This window comes from Callithrix jacchus, chromosome 10 (genome assembly GCF_049354715.1).
Source record: "Callithrix jacchus isolate 240 chromosome 10, calJac240_pri, whole genome shotgun sequence".
In the NCBI taxonomy this organism is placed as follows: domain Eukaryota; kingdom Metazoa; phylum Chordata; class Mammalia; order Primates; family Cebidae; genus Callithrix; species Callithrix jacchus.
The window spans coordinates 19,931,896-19,946,380 of NC_133511.1; the positions used below are offsets into that span (position 1 = coordinate 19,931,896).

General features: G+C 44.0%; 1 protein-coding gene across 1 annotated transcript in view; it reads left to right on the forward strand.

The window, feature by feature from the left end:
- POU2F3 (POU class 2 homeobox 3) overlaps positions 1 to 14,485 on the forward strand; it is an 85,287-nt gene that overhangs the window by 49,838 nt on the left and 20,964 nt on the right. The gene's annotated exons all lie outside the window — the stretch shown is intronic.

Below are 14,485 nucleotides of genomic sequence, written 5' to 3' on the forward strand. Positions count from 1 at the left end.
ACTTGGCATCACTGTGACATTATATTTCATAAACTGTGGAGATAAATTTGGGTTGAGCTTCTAGCCCTGGGGTGAGTCTGAGACTCACAGACTTGGGGCTGATGGGTCCTTGAGGCCATCCATCCCCTGTTATCAGCAGCGTCCTGCAGAGCCCCACTACTCTGTCACAAGGCTGCCTTCCTCCTTTTAATCCTGTGTGTTGACACGTTTGTCTATTCATGATATAACATCTTATGACTCAGTTTTCACCCTCTGCAGTGAAATTTTAAAAGGAGAAAAGGAGTGCAGTTGTATAGAACTAAATACATTCCATTTTTATCATTCAAGAGTTTGCATTTTTGGTGTTAAAATATTTAGTGCATGTAATGAAATGAAGGTCAGAGTGATGATGTTGGTTACTTTAATATTCTTATTTAGCAAAATGAAACAACTATATCTGACTCTCAAAATATGTTTACTAATTATGAGCCTCAAAAGTCTAAGAAACAGTGATTTCAGCACGGCCTATGCCTTGTATACAAATTCTGCCGACTCCCCTGTCAGATGGCCAGTGGTCCTGTGTCTCTGCTAAAACTCATCCTGGGTTTTCAGACTTGCTACCAGCCTGCTCCAGGGCTGACCAGGTTGAAATGGTAGGCGCCATTATCTTTCTTGGTCACTCTGCCCGCCTCTGTCTCAGGGCCTGTGTCTGTCCTGATCACATGGCAGCCCTTCAATATTTGAGAAGAGTCATCATCCTGAAATCATGCCCTTTCTGTGTAAATATTCCAGATCTGTAAACGGCTCCATAGTCATGCTGCCGATTGCCTTCCTTAAAGCAGTTATTTATATACTCAATACACTAATACTTTCTTGTTATGAAAAATTTCATAATAGAGATAAAAAGGAAGATTTTTTTAAATACCCGTTCACTCTCAGTCCTCTTCCAGAGGTAACTCCTTTTCTCAGGGTAGTGTATATATGTCTAGAAGACTTTTTCTCTGGATACATATTACAAATGGAAATGTATAGATTTTTCTGGAGTCTAAAAAAATGCCTACAAACATATGTATAAAGTATACTTCATGTATTCTTTAGTGACTTTCTTTTAAAAATTTAAAATAATATTTATAGATTGTTTCATGGTAGTACAAAAGTTATATGATTTTTGTTAATGACCACATAATATTCTATTGTTTTAGGGTTTTTCTGGTTTTTTTTTTTTGTTGCTCTGTCACCCAGGCTGGAGTGCAGTGGTGCTATCTCAGCTCACTGCAACCTCCACCCCTAGGGTTCAAGCAATTCTCTTGTCTCAGCCTCCCCAGTAGCTGGGATTACAGGCACCCACCACCATGCCCAGCTAATTTTTGTATTTTTTTAAATAGAGGTGGGGCTTCGCCATGTTGGCCAGGCTAGTCTTGAACTCCTGATCTCAAGGGATCCACCTGCCTTGGCCTCCCAAAGAGCTGGGATTACAGGCGTGAGCCACCGCACCTGGCTTGTTCTATTGTTTTAACATAATCTTACTTTTCCATTCCCCAGTCCGCGGATATAAGGATGCTTCCGATACTTTATTTTACAATGCCACAAAGAGCTCCTTGAACTCATTTGTGCCTTGTTGCCTTTACGTGCATGTGCTTTGGTCTGCCAAGCACTCCCTTTAAGTATGAGATCAGCAAGTATACCGCATAACGCTCAACGCTCAGATGAGATCCAGGCAGGCCAGAGCATGGTGCAACCATTTGTTCATCCAGCCATCCGTTTACCCATGTGACATGTTTTTACTGAGCAGGTACTATGCCTTTCTCTTGCCCTGATTTCTACTTGCGCCAGCTGCAAATAAGGCAGTAATGAGGCTTATTTGCCTCATGGGACGATGCAGTCTAGTACGGGAAACTCCCTCCATTCAGTTACTCTACTTCAGTTAGTACCACCCATCCTGTGGGATTTTTAAAAGATAGCTATGTCACACTGTCAGCTTACAAGTTCTTTGAGTCAGTTAATGTGTCTCAAGTCCTTTTTCATATAAATTGTTGTCTCAACTTGTGCAGTTAATTTTCATATTTCTGAGTAAAGGATTTTTATATTTCTTCCTGTGTTTTATCTTATGAATTGCTTCCCTTCCTGCCATATGTTTGAGCTTTTGTTTTTTGTTTTTCGTTTTTTTTTTTTAAATCTTGATGTCTGTGCAGAGTATTAGCTGGCCCTGCTCCTCATGCAGAGATGTAATAAATATACATGCTACATCTCCATCCACGTTACCGATAAGATTCCTAGCCACACTGGACCACAAACGGGGTCCTGTGGCATGCCACTGGAGATGTCCCTCCTAGATGACAGTGACCCATCATTAACCAACCCTATTTCAGCCCATATGACCTCATCTTGACCTCCAGGACAGTACATAAATACATATATAAAGATTTCAGTGATAGTATCTGTCTGATCCCCCATTCTAAAGACTGATATGAAAGGAAACCAGCCTAGTTTGGCTGGACTTTTTAAGTCACAAGATACGGTGGAAGGAGGGTTGATTTGGGGGATTTGGTCAGACCTGGACTCAAGCTCTGACACTTCTTAGCTATATGGTCTTTGGGAAATCATTTGACTTCTCTGAGACTCACTTTCCTATATTCGAGGACTGTCTGATGTATTTATGCATGAGTACCACATACGTTTAACAAGCACTTACTAAGTGGCAGACATTATGCACCATCCTGGGCAGGCCATAGTAAGCAAGATAGATCTCCCGGGTAATAAGTGTGCAAAACTAATGTCTTCAATAATTTTAGTGACAGACATAAGGAAAGCCCTCACTGGAGTAGGTTTTCTGCACATTCAGCCCTAACCCTTGAGACATGGGAATGTATCAGAGATTATTTCCCTTTTATACATAGGGAAACTGAAATATACTCATAGAGTCCTTTAGCTCAAGTCCACTCAGCCTTTCGGTAACAAATTTGGTAGCTGCTCCCTAGCCTTAGGGAATTTATCTTTTTTTTTTTTTTTTTTTGAGACGGAGTTTCTCTCCTGTTACCCAGGCTGGAGTGCAATGGCGCGATCTCGGCTCACCGCAACCTCCGCCTTCTGGGTTCAGGCAATTCTTCTCCCTCAGCCTCCTGAGTAGCTGGAACCACAGGCACACGCCACCATGCCCAGCTAATTTTTTGTATTTTTAGTAGAGACGGGGTTTCACCATGTTGACCAGGATGGTCTCGATCTCTTGACCTCGTGATCCACCCGCCTCGGCCTCCCAAAGTACTGGGATTACAGGCTTGAGCCATCGCACCCAGCGGGAATTTATCTTAAACTGTCAATTGAGTAGGTCCAGCCAACCCTTGTGCCTAGAGCCCTGTCCCAGGATAATAGGCATAACAGGATACAAATTAGACCAAAGCCCAAGTCCAGTGTTAAAGAGAGCTTCATGGCAGTGCTGTATTACCTCACTTATCCAGAGAGCCAGCAGCCTCCCCTATTTAGACAGCTGCCAGTAAGAAGGAAGCAAATGAGACCTCAAGCCAGGCCCTTTCTCTGAGCCTCAAACTGTTATTTTACAGATGGTTGCTCTGAGCTTAATGATTTAGTTTTTCTATCCCTTAGCAGATAAAAGTGCAAATTAAAACGGGGATACAGGATTGCTGAAAGCAGGCATACCAGTAGAAGCAGAGATAAACTTGATTGTGAGAAAAGAAGGAAAAAAAACTGGGAAAAGCAAAGCTCAGAGCTGCAAAAAACAAACAAAGAAAAACAAAAACAAACAAGCAAAAAACAAGAAAAAAGGGCAGTCTGGGGCCATATCGTGCCACCAGAAGTCAAACATTTCAGTATCCCTGAGGGCATGCTTGCTTTTAAAAGGAGTTTGAAATTATGACTCTGAGTCATTGACTAAATTATCTTTCAGATGTGCTTTAAGGCAGAATAGGGATGTATACCATACCTTTTAGCAAGATTTCTGTTCAAAAAGAAACCAATAGCTATCTATCCAAAACTGAGATAAAAGGCTTTGGAGCTTCAAGGGATAGATCTCTGTGACTGGAAATCCACTTATTTAGGAAGGCTTCCTGAGAAAATCCTAGGCTTCTGAAAGGCATGCTGAATTTTACATGACTTGAGTTCAAGTCACAGCTCTCCTGCTAGCCAGCCTTGTGCCTTGGACAGATCTCTTACTATTTATGAATCCTGTTTTCCTTAAGCAGGAATAACATTACCTGCCTTTTCAATCTTGTGAAAGTATTCTGAAAATCAACAGAAATGCGTTTAAACGTGCTTTGTAAACTGCAGAACAGCATGGAGATGTACAAGAGAGGCCTGTGGGCCACACCCCAGGTGTTGCCTACTGCGAGACAGTGACACAAGATGTGGACAAAGAGATCAATTCGAGTTGTTGCTTTAAATAGCCGGCTGCAGTGGCTTAGGCCTGTAATCCCAGCACTTTGGGAGGCTGAAGCGGGTGGATCATGAGGTCAGGAGTTCGAGACTAGCCTGGCCAATATGGTGAAACCCTGTCTCTCCTAAAAATAAAAAAATTAGCCAGGCCGTGGTGGTGTGTGCCTGTAATCCCAGATACTCAGGAGGCTGAGGCAGGAGAATCATTTGAACCCAGGAGGTGGAGGTTGCAGTAAGCCACTGCACTCCAGCCTAGGCAACAGAGTGAGACTTGTCTCAAAAAAAAAAAAAAAAATATATATATATATATATATGTACATGTATGTATTACATACATATGCATATTTTCATATATGTATGTATGTATGCTCATTTAGATAATGTACTTTTAAACCTTTCAAGACGCCCTTTTCACCAGGCAAAAGAAGCAGCTCTGCAACTAACTTTGACATCTTGTAAACTGTAACCTTCTATATAGCTATGTGACATTTTGAATGCTTACTGACTTGCATCTTAATGTTTTCTAATCTAACGTTAAGAATTAGCTTTCAAAAATCAAACATTGCGGAAATATATGGCTTAGAAAATGGATACCTTCTAGAACCCCCAATGCTGTCCGTTGCATCTATGATTCACAGTTTGGCTTAGGGACCTTCAGATTTTTTTCTGTGCTAGTTCTGGTCCTGGAGGCAGTCAACAGAGAATTCCTGAAATAAACAGTCCTTTGTTATAAAAGAGAAACCTTTAGGGGTGGAAATACATTTTATATCCTAAAAGCTCTCCAGTCTCTGCTGTTTGGGCCTTAGGCTCATCCTCTTGAGTTCTTACTTAGGGGATTGCAGTAAATAACTTTTTGACTGGCTATCCTGGCTACCCTGGCTATAGTTGTGCTCTCTTCAAGTCCATACTCCACAGGACTATTAGGATAATTGAATTAAAACTAAAATCTCACCACAGTCGCTCCCCTTGAATTCCACCTTGCCTTGCCCAGAGACCCTTCTGCACTCTTTTGTATTCTGCCATGAGTCCCTGCCTCCTCACCCACCTGTCCTGTCCCTCCCCCACAGCAGCAGTCCCAGATTGCTGGTAGTTCCTGAACAGGAAGAGGAAGTGCTGTTTCACTCTCTGCCACTTTGGACAGAGCCATTTCTACTTCCTGGGATGTGTTTCTTTGCTTTTTCTGCCTGGTAAATTCTTCTTCATCCTTCAGGGTTGCTCAGGACTTTTTTTTCCGAGGGCCTTCCTCATCTCATTCCCTTTTCTCTAGCTATTCTCCTCCCTGACACAGTGAATGGCAGCCTTTTCTTTGCCACCCTGAACTTGCTTCTGAATGTTAGAAGTACCACTCTGTAGAAGATGGCTCTGACTTGCCCAGCCTCCCAATTAACCTGGGGGCTTCCTATTCATCTTTGTGTCCCTAGTGCCTTTTGGTATATAATAGGTGCTTGGTAAATGTTGAATGAAACTGAACTGGAAAGGGAATCTTTATAGGGTAGGAAACTGTATTTCATGCATGCCACGTAGAAGACCACCTTTTCCAGCTGCGGTTGGTACAGACTTCAGACTGCCTCACTTGATTTGGGGTGCCACAGGAGTACAAGAGACAAGGAGGACCTCAGGTTTCATGGAAGACTAAAAGATGAATATTCCAGAGATTGGCCAGGCGTGGTGGCTCATGCCTGTAATCCCAGCACGTTGGGAGGCCAAGGTGAGCAGATCACAAGGTCAAGAGATTGAGATCATACTGGTCAACATGGTCATCTCTACTAAAACACCGTCTCTGTTAAAAATACAAAAATTAGCTGGGCATGGTGGTGTGTGCTTGTAGTCCCAGCTACCCCAGAGGCTGAGGTAGAAGAATTGCTTAAGCCTGGGAGGCAGAGGTTGTAGTGAGCCAAGATCGCGCCACTGCACTCTAGTCTGGGGACAGAGTGAGACTCTGTCTCAAAAAAAAAAAAAAAAAATCAGAGATAACCGTTTGCTTCATTCATCCAATGCCCTTCAGGGGCAACCTTCCAAATCACAGGCTTACTCAGAAAATGCCAAAGATTCCCATTCAGACCTGTTGAAAACTTTGCTCTCAGTAACTATTTAGGCCACAAATATGTGTGAAGGTCCCAGATTACACTTGTAAGTGTAGTCTGGAAATGTTTGCCCCAACTGTGTACCATACGTAAAAGCAATATATAGTACACAGAAGAGGCCAGAGTGAACAAGCACCTCTCAGTAGCTTCCAGAAGCCCAGAATCCTCAGTGGGAGGCCCAGTGCAGCGTCTCACAGCATGGTATAGGCAGAAGGGAGGGGGCCGGAGGCCAAATCACCATGTAGAGAGTCAGGTTCCCCTTTTCCTAGCTGTGTGATGTTGCGAGTGTTGCTTAAATCCTCTGAGCCTTGGTTTCTGTATCTGTTAAAACAGTTTGGTAAGATTACTTCTCTTGGTTAACACCCTTTTCGGCCTTAGCCCACCTGCACCAGGTGAAAAAAAAGATTACGTCTCTAATGGAATTATCAAGAAGAATAAATGGTGTGCTATATTTGGAAGTGCTTCTCATCTCTACCGTGCTTTAAAAAATATTTTTTTCTCTTTCTTGAGCCAATGCTCCTGTAACTGATCTGTGTAGTGCTTCGTGATCATAAGTTGGTGCAGTGCACGGTATGTGTGCACGCATGTGTGCATTCAGCAAAGGCCAAATGTACTTCATTTTATTCAATTAATCTGGAACCCCTTAGAAAATACACACTGGGACAGAAATTTCATGACATTCCTGAGCCATCTTTTTCCCCTCTTCACCTCTTCTCCTAACGGGGGAGGTAAGAGCAAATATCATACCTTGTAGTTAATTTGTATATGTGAGACTCAAAGAAATACAGGATGCTGGCTGGAAAGCCAAGTGCGTTGTGTTTCCATACCAAACAAATGTGTGTTTCTCTGATTCTGAACCTTGCCCTGCATAGTCTTTGAGAACTCTGAATGGGGTTCAGAGTTCTGTCTTTTGACTGAGACTAAATCTTAGTAGAGGAACAGGATTAGGGCTACAGCTGAGTCATTACAATAGCCAGAGTAGGCAGCAACTTCAAGGTGATAAAAACAGACAATAGAGCCATGTGGTGGTGCGGTAGAATGAACTGGACACTGGATAGGGGTTAGCAGACCCATGCTAGTCCGCTCTGGCTTGGTCTTTAGGCCTAGCTTGACTGCAGCTCCCGCTATGTTTCCCTGAGCAAGTTATTTTCCCTCTCTGGCTTCAGAAATCATATCTGTAAAATGATCCAGGTGGTATCTTTATTTTCTTCTAGTTCTGATGGTGAAGGAAGGGAATCAATATATTTTGGAATATCTGCCATGCTTCTAATACAACCTACACCAAACAACTTTGAAGAGTCTATAATTCTTTCTTTTTTTGAGACGGAGTCTCGCTCTGTTGCCAGGCTAGAGAGTGCAGTGACGCAATCTCAGTTCACTGCAACCTCCGCCTCCCTGGTTTAAATGATTCTCCTGCCTCAGCCTCCCAAGTAGCAGGGACTACAGGTGTGCCACCACACCCAGCTAATTTTTGTATTTTTATAGAGATGAGTTTTCACCATGTTGGCCAGCATGGTCTTGATCTCTTGACCTTGTGCTCTGCCCACCTTGGCCTCCCAAAGTGCTGGGATTACAGGCATGAGCCAGTGCGCCTGGCCAAAGAATCTATAGCAGAGGATTGTGTAGAAGTATGGAGTCAGACCAACTTAGACTGAAATCTCAGCTCCACTATTTACCAGCAGTGTGACTTTATGCAAATTTGTTAATATCTGTAAGCCTCAGTCTTTTCAGCTATAAAATGGGTCTAGTAACATAGTAAGCATACTTATATGCTTATAAGTCTACTCTCCTACCCTCTATACATTATAAACTTCTTAAATAGATTCCATCTGGTCTATTTCTCTTCTTTTTTGGAGGAATAATCTAGGACTACAGAGATGAGTGAAGTAATGTAATAATATTAGGTCACGCAACTAGTTGGAGGCAAGGATGGGTCCCAAAGTCAGGATCCTGATTGATTTGAGCCTTGTGCTTATTTGCTGGATGTCTTTTTTATCATCCCTGTTGAGGACAGCAAAGTCCTTCCCCGATAAGCAGCCCAGGAATATGTCAAAAACAACAACGACGACAAAACAGTGTGATGATGAACTGCATTTTTACACTGGACACTTCCCAAGAACAGCCACTGGGCTTGGAAACAGAGTTTGATGCTTAGCATTTCTTCCCCCTCCCACACCCTCTTCTTCTGCCATTTCACTTATTTAGGGGCAGAACAGCCTTCTGTGGGGGCAAATCAGAAGTTCTGCATGGTATTTGCCCCTAGTCAAAAAAACAGAGAGGGTAGCTCTGTCTTCTTTTCTACCAGGTAGGCCACCAAGAGCACCAGCAGATGCTGGCTCAGAGCGGATCAGGTTTACAAAAGAGAACGCCCATCAGCGCAGCTGCCCACTGGGGAGGATGCTACAGGTGTCTCAGGAGGGCTCTGCAGCAGTGCTTCAGTTAAAATGATTCAAGTCCTGGGCACCATGAAGCGTAAGTGAGGATGGGTCTGCCATGAGGGCACAGCCTCCTCCCAACATTTTTAGAACTGAATTCAGGGATTTATATTCCAGAGGGAGAAGAAAACTTTTATGGGCTTAAAATGATGGGGTTTTCATGCATCTATCAGCACTAGCAATGCGCTGTCCTAAGAACTGAAGCCAAAGCGTTATAAATAACATGACTGATAAGATGGTTGCATTTTCAGAGTGGCACATGCAGGAAAAATAAGGATGGCTTTTTAGAAGGCTTCTTTTTAGTGGTAGCAACCCCACGTGGTTCCAGCCTCCTAGGAGTCATTTGTCTCCTCTCTTCCATCCGTCCTTTGTGTGGAGGTTTGATGATCTCCGGGCGATAATCCCAGTTTGCATGGGCAAAGGCACACCTAGGGTGCTGTATCATAGGTTTGATTAGAGTCCAGGGGCTGGATGAGGTCGTCTCCCCAAGCACTTTGCAGAGGCATCTGAGGAGGCAGGATCCTTGGACTCTTAAGGAACAGCCAACAGCCATGGAGATGGGAGACTCCCCCAAGCAAAAATGCGGCCAATATCTCTTGGGGTACTTTCAGCCCTGTTCCCTTGAGATGAGTTACTTGTCTGCCCCATTCCACCACTTAGAATATATTTTTAGAATGTTTTCATGAGGAATACATTTGCCAGTCCTTTATAGATCAGTTACAAAACAGAAACTCTTCCTCACTGCTAGGGAGAAGTGTAGAAGTGGGGAGAAAGAAAAAAAAATCTTGCCTGTAATTGAAGGCAGGTTGGGAGATGTTCACGCTTTGAAACACTCCTTCTTGTGAAATGTTTATGAAACACTTTCCACAAACGAGTTATGCAACTGGGACAACAGCTTTGATCATTTTCATCACCAGTGATATATTCATTAGTGTTGGGCTGTTTCCTCCAGAGAGGGCCATGTGAAAATGTCATGGGGAGGGGGTTAAAGATGAATATCCCAGCCCCATCATGCCACATTCCATGAACCCAAAACAGATGGTCAGTAAGGAGGTCCCAGTGTACGTCTGGGCCAGAACGCCACCTTTTCCATCACTATTCTCTCTCTTGCCCTTGGGATATGTGTGATATTTTTTGGTAGATATGAGGAGGGAGCCCCAACCTTGCTCCCAGCTGAAATGAATTCCTTCCTCCTGTATTCGGTGTCCGAGAGATCCTTTCCCGAGGCTGCTCCTACTATAGATAGAGCACCAGAGGAGGGTCAGGAGACCACTCTCTTATTGGAGTTTTGCCAGGGGATTGCTGTATGAGTTTGTACCCATCTCTGAAGCTCTCTGAGCTTCTCTGAGATGGAAGGGTGAACACTTGTCCTCACACGTCCTGGCTATAAGGCTAAAGCCAAGGAGGGATGTATAAAGGGCTTCCACCTCCTCCAAAGGGGCTCTCTCCTTCCAGAATGAGGCTGCTGCTTTCTAAAGTAAGTGATGTCAGAGAGTTCACTGGCAACAGAAAAGATAATCATCCCTGATACCTTTTTACCTTCCTGGTCACTGCCCAAGACTCAGTGTAATACCTTTGCACAGCACAGTGGGTGGAGAGGATCCTAAACTAACAAAGCTTGTCGCCGGTCCAATAAGTGGACAGGCTGCTCCGCGGCTGTGGCAGGGTAGAGCACCCTATGGTTGCCCACGTCTCCAGGGATGCATCCGTCCCGAGTAAAGTCTGGAGAAACACTCCACTTACATGAGAAGAACCGCCAGAGACCCTGGAGATGATCTTCTTGATTCCAGGCAGGCTGTGGGTTTGGTTGGGTTTTCACAAGCATGGGGGAAATTGGGTTTTCATCCAATTTGCCTCCGGTTCTCACATTAGAAGTCAATGGGATCCAAAAGTAGTCTCTCTATCTCATCTTCCAGATCCACAGCCAACACCCAGTTACCTGGAAACTTTCCAACCTTTCCCCCTTAACAGCTGTAAAAAGGGATTTTTGTAAATTCTGGAGGACTTTATTTCTTAATTTCTTCATTTCTGATCCCCTGAGAGTGTCAAACATGTCTGTTGGAGGGTGTGGGAATTGTTAGTGTATCCTTCCTCCTTCCTGTTGAGCTCAGCTGATAGAGACCACGGACCAAAGCTGAGATTTAGGAACTTGTCATCAGGAAAGAGGTCTCCTTTACTGTCTTTCTATTTGCTTTGTTTAAGATTGTCTTCTTTTGGGGTTACCTATCAGAACATCACAGCCAGAGGGTAATGAATTATGAAAAATAAAAGATTCCATATCCAGAGGAACTGTAAAGAAGAGAAAAATAAATAAATAAAAATTGTAAAAGAGTAAAAGGTCGGGCAAACAAATCAGAAAAATAATGCAGAGTTTGTCAGAAAGCCCCAGATTAACCCAAAGGGCCTTTCTGCTATCAGGCACTTGGTTTTTACAACTGGGAGGTCGGGAGTGCCCCCCAAAGAGTTTGAAGGGTAATTGATCCAGGAAGCAGATGAAAGGGTGAGTTTTCTTTTATGATGGCACTGGTTTCTGAAATTAAGTGTTCCAGGAAGACCTGGCACAGATTCTAACAGATAGCACCCAGGTTGGAGGCAAAGCACATGTTTTCAAGCTCTGTCATAGCTGCCTCTCCTTATCTCTCCCTTGTGCATAATGAGTCTACAGAGGAACCCTGCCTCTTGCCTCTGAGTTGGAGCTGGGCCAAGCTGCCAGAGGCTGTTCCACCAGCATATTTTACCTCCAGTGCTCCATGTTCTCCCTCTCTCCCCTTTCCTCCATCCTGCCTCCCCAGGACCCTTTGGGATGGCAGATGCCAAGGGGCAGGAGGAGGTTATAAAGGGAAGAGGTGGGGACCACAAAGGCTTGGCTTAAGTAAAATCCCCTCTCAGAGCAAACCTTACAGTTGTAGTGGTGGTGGTCATTTTGAAATAAGTAGTCTATCATCTATTTCTAGTTTTTAAAAACTTGCTAACAGATGTTTTCCTGGAATCTAAGGATGTGAAAACTCTAATTTTGGGGAGCAGAACAAGGACACCAGAGTTTCTTAGACGTGCCAAGTGTGAATGGGCACAGCTGAAGGGGCATGGGGCAAAGAAGTGGGGCTCTTGGAGACAACTCCCAGGCAGCCATGGTTTTTGAGTTTTATGAATGTCTAACTCTCTGCCCCACAGTGCTATTTCCCATCTCTCTCCCTTCCCTCTCTTTGCTTCCAAGGTTCCATAATAGTCTCCTAAGTGAAAGGAATGATTTCCAAAGACTGTCCCTGGAAGAGCCATCTTCTTACCAATTTCTGTGCAACCAGGGCTTCTTGGTGTGATTTGGATCTGCTTTCTGTAAGAACACAGCAGCAATCTGGACTGGCCAGATCTACCAAATGCACTAGGGAATTGGAATCTGTAATATCATTTTTCAACAGTTAGGGAGAAAAATCATGTAGTATCATACAATAGATAGGGAAACTGAGTCCTGTAGAGGCTGAATGGTTGCTCAAGATTGCATAGTAAATCAGAGTCAGAGTTAGGGCTTGAAACAAGGCCAGCATTCAATGCACCTGTTTAATATTTTCCTCCCTGGACCTCATTGGAGGCTGCAGAGAGATGGGTTTTGTTTATGTCTTTTGTTCAATTAATGTTCATTGGCTTTCCATTATGTGCAAGACACCATATTTAGGAATTAGCTCCCTCCCCAGTCTCTGATGTTAGTAGGATCTTCCTAATTGTCCAACCAAAGAGAATTCTCTTTTCATTTTATTTAACTTTTAAGTTCAGAGGTACATGTGCAGCTTCGCTATGTAGGTAAATCTGTATCGTGGGAGTTTGTCGTACAGATTATTTTATCACCCACATATTAAGCCCGGTACCCATTAGTTATTGTTCCTGATTCTCTCCCTCCTCCCACCCTCCACCCTCCAATAGGCCCCAGTGGGTGTTGTTGTCCTCTATGTGTCCATGTGTTCTCATCATTTAGCTCACACTTATAAGTGGGAACATGTGGTATCCTGCATTAGTTTGCTAAGGATAATGGCCTCCAGCTTCATACAGGTTCCTGCAAAGGACACGATCTCATTCCTTTTTATAGCTGCATAATACTCCAAAGTGTCTATCTACCACATTTTCTTTTTCCAGTTTATCACTGATGGGCATTTCAGTCGATGTCACGTCTTTGCTACTGTGACTAGTGTTGCGATGAACATAACATAAGCGTGTGTCTTTCTAATAGAACTGTTCATAAGGAATTCTTTCTTTAGTGATCCAAAGCACCAATGTTTCCCACAAGGATTAAGCACAAGTTGAGCTGTTAGCCTGAACTTCTGGTTTAGATTAAACTGACACAAACAGAAGATACTCTAGGATGTCAGTGATATTCACAATGGCGACCAAGAAAACGGTTTCAGCTAGCACGTCTATGGCTGAGAGTTTCTATCTGGATAGGGAACAACAGCTGTCTGCATAGGAGGGTCTCCCCAATGCCTTTTAAAAGATATGGTCCAGATCTTGTGCCCCGCCCCTGTTCCCCCTCCCCCCCCATCACATTATATTAATTTAAAGTCACTTGAACACCCTCCCAAGGGACTTCCTGAAACACTGCAAGAGAGTAGTTTTCCTGAGAAGGGAGGAGGGGTGGGCACAAGCAGCACTTCCTGCCCTGCCCAGGACACCTGGGAAGCCCACGAGTGGGTGGTTAGTGCTGTCATTGCAGGGTGGTAGAGACTGGAGAGAGTTTGGAAACCACCACGTGCCCCTCAGGCTGTAACTGCAGCCTTGGCTGTGAGGAAGACATGCCTTCACCTGTAGGGAGACAGGCAAAGACTGTCACCAAAGCTACACAGGTGAAGAGGGCCAGCTGCAGAGGCGGACAGAGGATGGAGAGGTGTGGAGACAGACGGGATGGGGAGGGAGACTCCTCCAGATCCGTGGTGCCCAGACTTTGGGGTTTCATAAATGAAATTCCATTTAGGAAAATAAAACACAGAATTTGGGGGAGATCAGTAGAGTGTTGCCAGTTTTTTACTCTGTGGGGTAGAGAGTTTGAAAAATACCATTTAGGATCACTATCCTGTCTTAAAATAAATTTTAACATTCTTCCCCCTAAGAAAAACAGAATATCATCTCAGAATTTCTAGGAATTTAATCCATTTTTTTTTTTTCTTTTAAGAGACAGAGTCTCACTATGTCACCCAGGCTGGAGTTCAGTGGTGTGATCATAGCTCATTGCAGCCTCAAACTCCTGGGCTTGAATGATCCTCCCAACTCAGCCTCCCTAGTAGGTGGGGCTATCAGCATGTAACACCATGCCTGGCTATTTTTTTTTTTTTTTTTTTTTTCAGTTTAGGGAGGAATTCTTGCTATGTTGCCCAGGCTGTTCTCAAACTCCTGCATCGAGCCTTATTTTTTTGAAAGTCACCACACTATCGTTGCCTTTATCATTTCAGTGCCACTCACAGAGGCCTCCACCCAGCTGCCCTGGCCAGAAGGGCACACACAGGCAGGAAAATTAAGCTGCAGCCCAGTAGGCCCTGGGCTAGCTCTCTCTTCTCCAGGCTTGTCACTCCTTTCCTGCCTGGACCTTCCTGCCCTGTCCATCAGAGATAGCCTGATGGG